Source organism: Paroedura picta, chromosome 4, assembly GCF_049243985.1.
Source record: "Paroedura picta isolate Pp20150507F chromosome 4, Ppicta_v3.0, whole genome shotgun sequence".
In the NCBI taxonomy this organism is placed as follows: domain Eukaryota; kingdom Metazoa; phylum Chordata; class Lepidosauria; order Squamata; family Gekkonidae; genus Paroedura; species Paroedura picta.
This window is the reverse complement of record NC_135372.1, coordinates 100,020,982-100,028,317: the sequence shown is the minus strand read 5'-3', so window position 1 is coordinate 100,028,317 and position 7,336 is coordinate 100,020,982. Positions and strand designations below refer to the sequence as shown.

Sequence of the window (7,336 nt, the reverse complement as noted above, 5' to 3'; positions counted from 1 at the left end):
GAGCCAGGTGGCCTCCATACTACTTGCAACAATTCGGGGTCTGCAGGGCTTGGACTTGGGTCATAGTGATGAAGACATTGTCATAGCTTTTAATATTTAATTCTACAATATGTTATCTTTTAAAAAATTAAATAACAAGCCCTATGAAGCAAAAAGTCTTCACGAAGGAATAAGTTGCCCTTTTCTGGATTAGGGTAGATGTAGGAAGTGTTAGGAAGGTTGACTACTGATTTTTACATTGGATCCCAGAGAATTTTGAAGGTCCTTGGAAAATTATCATGGGATTCAGTGAGACAAGCTGATCTGGCCCTTGCACAGCCTCTGTCCTCCTACAAAACTTATGTAAGAAAGACAGCTCCTCAAGTCACATCAGATGATAGATGGGTAGGGAACTGTTTAGAAACAGCACCCAGAGACTAGTTGTCGATGGCATTTCAACAGACTGGAGGGAGGTGAGCAGCAGAGTGAATGAGATATTGGGGTACTTGTGGACTGTACGCTAAATATGAGCAGACAGTGTGATGTGGCAATAAGGAAGGTAAATGCAGTCTTGGGCTGTATCAGCAGAGGCATCACATCAAAATCACAAGATGTCATAAGTCCTACTGTATACCACACAGGTCAGACTGCATCTGTGCAGTACTGGAGGCTTCACTTAAAAAAGGACGTGGACAAAATTGAGACAATGCAGAACGACAAGGAAAATCTGGGGCCTGGGGACCAAGCTCCATGAGGAAAGGCTGAGGGATTTGGGAATGTTCAGCCTGGAGAAGAGGAGGTTGAGAGGGAATATGGTTGATACCTTTAAGTATTTGAAAGGTTGTCACTTAGAGGAAAGCAAGGAGTGTTTCCTGTTGACAGTAGAGGAGAGGACCCACAGTAATGAGTTTAAACTACATGTAGAATGGGTACTGGCTAGATATCAGGGGGGAGATTCCCAGTCAGAGTAGTTCAGCAGTAGAATCATCTTACGGAGGTGGTGAACTACCCCTCACTGGCAATCTTTAAGCAGCAGCTGGACAGATACTTCTCATGGGTGCTTTAGGCTGATTCTGCATTGAGCAAGGGGCTGGACTAGGACCCATTCTGCACACATTAGATAATGCACTATCAATGCACTTTAGAAGTAGATTTTCCTGTTCTGCACAAAAAAATTCAGCTGCAAAAGCACATTGAAAGTACATTGCCCTATGTGTGCTGAATGGACCTAGATGGCCTGTTTGGCCCTTCTAGCTCTATGATTCTATGACATTGAGCTCCAAGACACTCAAGCTTGTGCCTTGACTGAACAGAGGCCTGATCTATACATACAACAGTGATAGAATGCACAGTACAACTGCCTACTGCAGACAGGAATATCATTTCAGAATGTCCTCCAAATAAGAAGTAAAAAGCCAGAACATTAGGGGGAAAGGTTGTGGGCAGATCTGCTTCCTGTACTAGAGTTGCCAACTTCCAGACTAGCCTGGAGTTTTCCAGAGCACAGAGATCATTTCCTTTGGAGAAAATGGCACATCTGTGGTGTATCATAGATTCTAGATGAAATCTCTCCACAAACTTCACCCCCCCCCCTCCCCAACATACACACACACACAGATACCAGCCTGACATCTCCAGGAATTTCCCTGGCTGGAGCTGGCAAGCCTAGTTCAATACTTCAAAAGTCTACTGCCCTCCATTTCCCCCTTATTTTGTTTCATATGTAGATCAAGGCCTACTGGAATTTATTTAGCATATTTATAGACTTTCTCCACTGGCATGTGTCCAAGACAGTTTGCAATAGTATATAATTTAATTCATAAAGCTGCATTCATACACAATAAACAGCAAAATTAAAGCAAAAAGCAAAATCAATCAGGTCAAATAAAAATTTTCAAAACTTAGACTGCAGCAACAACAACTAAAGCAGCAGCAACCAGTTCAAACCATAGTGCAATTGACAAGCAAGAATTTAGGAGAGAAAAACATATTTTGCCTCAGTTAGTGGAAAAACTGCTGACATTTTTAAAAGCTTCATCCTAGCAAGAGAAGGACAATCTGTAGACAGGGGACTACTACTTCTCTGACCCTCATGGCTACTCACCATACCTCTGAAGGCAAGAACTAGAAAGAAGAGCCTGAAGTGACAACCACAGAGGTAGGCAGTCCTTTAAGTATCCACCTAGAATATTCTGAAAAGCACATGAAGGGCTGATGGCAAACTCGCAGTGGTTCCTTGGTGGGCCATTTGATGGGGGGAAGTCTTCCTTGAATGTAGAGAGAACTAGGTTTGATCTAGGAAGACAGATCTACGATTAAAGGTATCAGGAACTGAGTTTATTTGTTTAAATCCCACAAAACTCTATGCATAGAGTTTTTCATATGTTTTAAAACACATGCAAGAAAGTTCTTTTTAAAGAGGCAAATGAATGCTTCCACTTTCTTCTCAGCCCGCTGACATAAGCATGTTTCTATTCTGAAAAGCCCACCCAAACCGGAGGAGAAAATGAACACAAATCTACCTGAAAATCCCTGACTTTTGCAGAAAGCAATGTTCATCATTCCTGTTAAGGTGGACTGGTTCGTAGATTGGTTTTAATCAAAAGCTGATTCCTCCACACCCGGACACTGTAACATTTCCCTCCTCTGCACACAGCTTTTGACCTGCTGTGAGGCTCCATGATATTTAGAGAGCTTCTGAATATCAACAGAGAATGTAGCATTCAATATTTGACAAGCCTGACATTCACTTGGCATTGAGCTCCCCTTTTTCATCAATATATTTTGAGATTCTAAATGTCCCAGACATACACCAGCTGTGCAACTTAAGTAATGGATTGAAGAGAGCTCCAAGGAAATTATGCTTGGCCATATTTGAATGCAAGGTAAAGGGAACACAATGGGATGGTGGTGGTAACAACGCTCTTTTCAATATTCAGATTGCCCCTTTGAGCTGTTATTTTTCCCTGAAGAGACACAGACTCCTGCTACTGTGCAAATAAAGCTGAGGCAATCTAGAGTCCCTAATTTTAAACAATAGAAAGTAAAGTCAGGAGTGATAAACCCTCCCACCCTCCCCCAATACCGTACCAAACTATACTCCTTTCAGCATTTTCCTCCTAGCTTGGTTCACCTTTGGTAGCTTTCAGAATTAGAACACAGACTCATGGGAGAGGGCAGGATTTAGCTCCCTTTTCCTGCATACCCTGGCTTGGATCCTATGACTGTCCCCATTGCAGCTGTTCTAGAAGAAGAAGAAGAAGAAGAGTTGGTTCTTATATGCCGCTTTTCCCTACCCGAAGGAGGCTCAAAGCGGCTTACAGTCGCCTTCCCATTCCTCTCCCCACAACAGACACCCTGTGGGGTGGGTGAGGCTGAGAGAGCCCTGATATCACTGCTCGGTCAGAACAGTTTTATCAGTGCCGTGGCGAGCCCAAGGTCACCCAGCTGGCTGCATGTGGGGGAGTGCAGAATCGAACCCGGCATGCCAGATTAGAAGTCCGCACTCCTAACCACTACACCAAACTGGCTCTCTAGAAACTCAATAGTTTGTCATTTTATTCAGAAATGAAACTAGCTATGAGTAGTTGCAAACTGTACATTCAGCCCAACCCCAACAAGTAAATACAATAGCTTTTGTCCTATCCACTTTCCCTCAGGAAAGGTTTTGATGCCTAAGGTGCCTTCCTTTTCCATAGTTAGAGGACAGCTTTGGACTTTGTTGAGGAGAGTAATATGCTGCAAATCAGTTTCTCTAGACACATGTGCTCTTCTTCTGACAATGGAAAAAGCCATCAGCATTCCTCGTAGTTCAGCATGAGAGCCAATCCCTAGAAAGTAGTCTGGGATTTTGTTTCTGCAGATGACTTCCATGGAAGAGGCACACATTCTCATAAGTCACCTCCTGAGCAATATTGCGGTGCAGCTGTAGGAAATTATCTTTTCCTAACCCTCCAGCTACATGACTGAATTATCCGTTGATATATGACACATGGCTGCTATCTTCACATTACTTTTACAGTTAATGTAGCTGCAGCAGAGACCAGTCCAAAAATGGAATTCCTTTTTGCATGGAAAGACAGATGTGGAGAGTATAAATGGCTGTTGTAGCCCCTTGAATAAGGATTAGTTGCACTCTAAGAGCAGATTTGCAAAATAGCAGACCTTCATTTCCTAAGTGGGTGTTATAAATATGTGAGAACTAGTCTCAGTGAATGGGCTTACCAACTCGGGGGATTCCTGGAGATTTGGGAATGGAGAAGAAGAAGAAGAAGAAGAAGAAGAAGAAGAAGAAGAAGAAGAAGAAGAAGAAGAAGAAAAAGAAGAGTTGGTTCTTACATGTCGCTTTTCCCTACCCGAAGGAGGCTCAAAGCAGCTTACAGTCGCCTTCCCATTCCTCTCCCCCGAAACAGACACCCTGTGGGGTAGGTGAGGCTGAGAGAGCGCTGATATCACTGCCCAGTCAGAACAGTTTTATCAGTGCCGTGGCGAGCCCAAGGTCACCCAGCTGGTTGCATGTGGGAGAGTGCAGAATCGAACCTGGCATGCCAGATTAGAAGTCCGCACTCCTAACCACTACACCAAACTGGATCTGGAGCCTGGGAAGATGATGGTTTGGGGGAGGGGACAGACCTCAGCATGTATGTGGCCAGAGTCTACCCTCCAAAGCAGCCATTTTTGCCAAGGAAAATGATCTTTTTTGTCTGGAGGTCAGTTGTAATACTCCACGTCCAACCTGGAGGGTGGCCACTCTAAATCAGTAACATGGAGTGACATTAAATCAAGAGGAATTATTTCACTAAGATCTCCTTGGAACTGGATCCGAACATACCCAACACAAGGCAAACAGAGAGATCAAGTTTGGTTCTGCATCCATTGACTTTTAGAGCCTTTCAGACAGCCCAGTTCTCTGGTAAGGGGAAATGTTCCATATTCCCCAGAAAGGTATTTTTAGGAGCACTTAGCACATTAGGTGCAATATTGAATGTTCAACACCAATGAAACCCAGGCAGGGAACTGTATTACTTGACATTTTGTTTTGCCCTTTCAACATGTTGCCTTTTAATCTGACAGAGCTAATTGTTGATCTTGCATTAGATTGTGAGGCAAATAGCAATGGGACATGCAGCTTGCTCTCTGGTTTCCTTCATTTTTTTTATATAGTCCTTTGGCATTATCGCTACTCCTTCCCAGGAAAATGATGCTAATTTTTTCCCGAACAGCTCAGGCGAGAGAGACTGCTGATAGCAAAAGACAAGCATCTGGTTAAATGCAGCAGTAAGCTATTGTAGGAAAATAAACAAAAAATATAGAGAAGCTGCCCAGCTGGGCCACCAAGCCAAAGCAAAGCCCTGTAGTCTTGGAAACACTTTCTGAGTCAGAGACAGGAGGAGAGTGTCCCCACGACAAGGGCTAATGAACACAGTGAATTGAACTGACCTGAGCATTGCAATTTAATATACTTCAAGTGCCTTTGCTGTGGTAGCACTTCCACATTATCAGCATTCCTCCAGATACTATGCAGTGCCTGTTATCTCTGTTATCAGGTATTTATTTGCAAGAGAAGGAGGAAAGCAAGCCCCTTTGTTCACTTTTAAAGCCATGGAGAAGATGTCTAAAATTTGTGCTGTGTTGAAAGGAAGGGGAAAATATATAGCATAGGTAACCAACCAGCACAAGTGGCATAAGCATCAGAGTGATGTGGCTGTCCTGGAGATGGTTAACTCTTAGCCTGCATTCTTGTCTGCCTCTCCGTACTGTGTTGCTGCCTACTGTTTGAAAAGCCACAAACATGATTGAGTGGGGGGGGGGGCGCCATGGGCTCCATATGGACAATAGTTGCACTCTCTCATTTGCACACTTGCCACTACTACTTCTGATATCAGAGGTGTGCTTCTCATAGCCCAGTTGTGTGTATAACCAGGCAATCACAAACGTTTGAAGAGAATGTATCTGCACCATTTTGCAAGGCATGGAAGCACTCCCTGGCTCTGACATAGAACTCAAGAAGGAACCTCAGCAGTGCCCACAGGCACATGCTCTTTAACAGGGATATGCATGCCTCTGGTTGATGAGCCCAAGTGCCAGAGGTTCAGTCTAGCGATACAGCACTGCAAAAAGCTGCATCAGTAATAGGGCTTGGCACTCTCTTCCCATGACATGCCCAGCAGCACATATAAGAAAAAGCAGATGCTTTTGCAGGGCTTCCCAGGAGAATACACCAAACAGAAAGAAATAGGAGACAGAACAAGCACCCGAAGGGACTCAATGTGTGGAGCAGCAGAGAACTGAGTTGCAAGTTTCACGATGACATCAGTTTTGTCTCTGGCAGGGTCTTGCCCCAAAGTCAAGGGCTGGTCATAGCAGCCAAGGCTCTGAGATGCTGGGAAGGTAGGCAGGGTTTCTGAGGCCTTCTCAGGGCTACTGCAACTAATACTGAAGAGAGCTGAGGAGGACTCTCTCACTCACATTGGAAGTACTCAAAGAAATCAGAAGGAACAGGAAGGAGGACAGAAGAAGACCTGGATATTTCCAAACCCCTTTCCACTTGTACTGAGGCTCAGTACATCAAGGTACCTGAAGGAACTAGGGTTGCCAATCTCCAGCTGGATATTAGAAAGGACCGATGTAGGCAATACAATGTGAATGCTGTGACTTATATGTCAAAAAGATCATCAAAAAGATCAGAACAAGTCTCTTGCATTGCTTTCTTTAATCTTCTAGTGTGTGCCACCACATCATAGTAGAAAGGGCAACCTCAAGAGTAGAGTAGACAAGCCTGTTTCAAATGTCTTCCTCAGTACAGTTCCTACAATGCAGGAGAATACAAAGTAATATCTACATAGTATTATAGAGTGAAATTCAAACTAACATCTATTCTGTATTGTACATGCATAACACCCCCTTATGGCGATTACGTTTACAAGTGCACATCAAAATGAAAACAGATTTACTTGAGATTAAATTGCTAACTCACCACTAGACAAGCACCACTTTTAAACACCCCCCCCCCTGTCTTCTGAGACCTCTTGGAAACAGCTCCAAGCATCCAAAGAATCAGTCACCTGTTTCTGTTCTAAACTCCTATCATTGGGCTGAATATCACATTAATGGTGCATTTAAAGATATAAGTTCATTATTAGGTGAATCCAATTTATTATAGAAAACAAGTCCCATTTATAATTCAAACCTTGAGGGGACGTTTGTAATCTGTGTTTGAAATATGCTTCATGCTGCATTAACCATTTTTTAACATCGAAATAGTTGAATCTGTGTTGATGGAACACCGACAGAACAAAAAATGTAAAGTCATCTTCTGAGTGTCTACGGTCTACTAAGTGCCTTACTAGTAGAACTT

The 7,336-nt window shown here is 43.4% G+C and overlaps 1 long non-coding RNA gene across 4 annotated transcripts in view; it reads right to left on the bottom strand.

The window, feature by feature from the left end:
• LOC143836011 (uncharacterized) overlaps positions 1-7,336 on the bottom strand; it is a 177,806-nt gene that overhangs the window by 131,929 nt on the left and 38,541 nt on the right. Inside the window, exon 1 of one of the 4 annotated variants that reach the window (XR_013230454.1) lies at positions 6,556-6,940. The exons of the other annotated variants lie outside the window; for them this stretch is intronic. This is a non-coding gene — a long non-coding RNA (uncharacterized LOC143836011). Of the gene's footprint in view, positions 1-6,555; positions 6,941-7,336 lie in introns of those variants that run through there. 4 annotated transcript variants of the gene reach the window in all.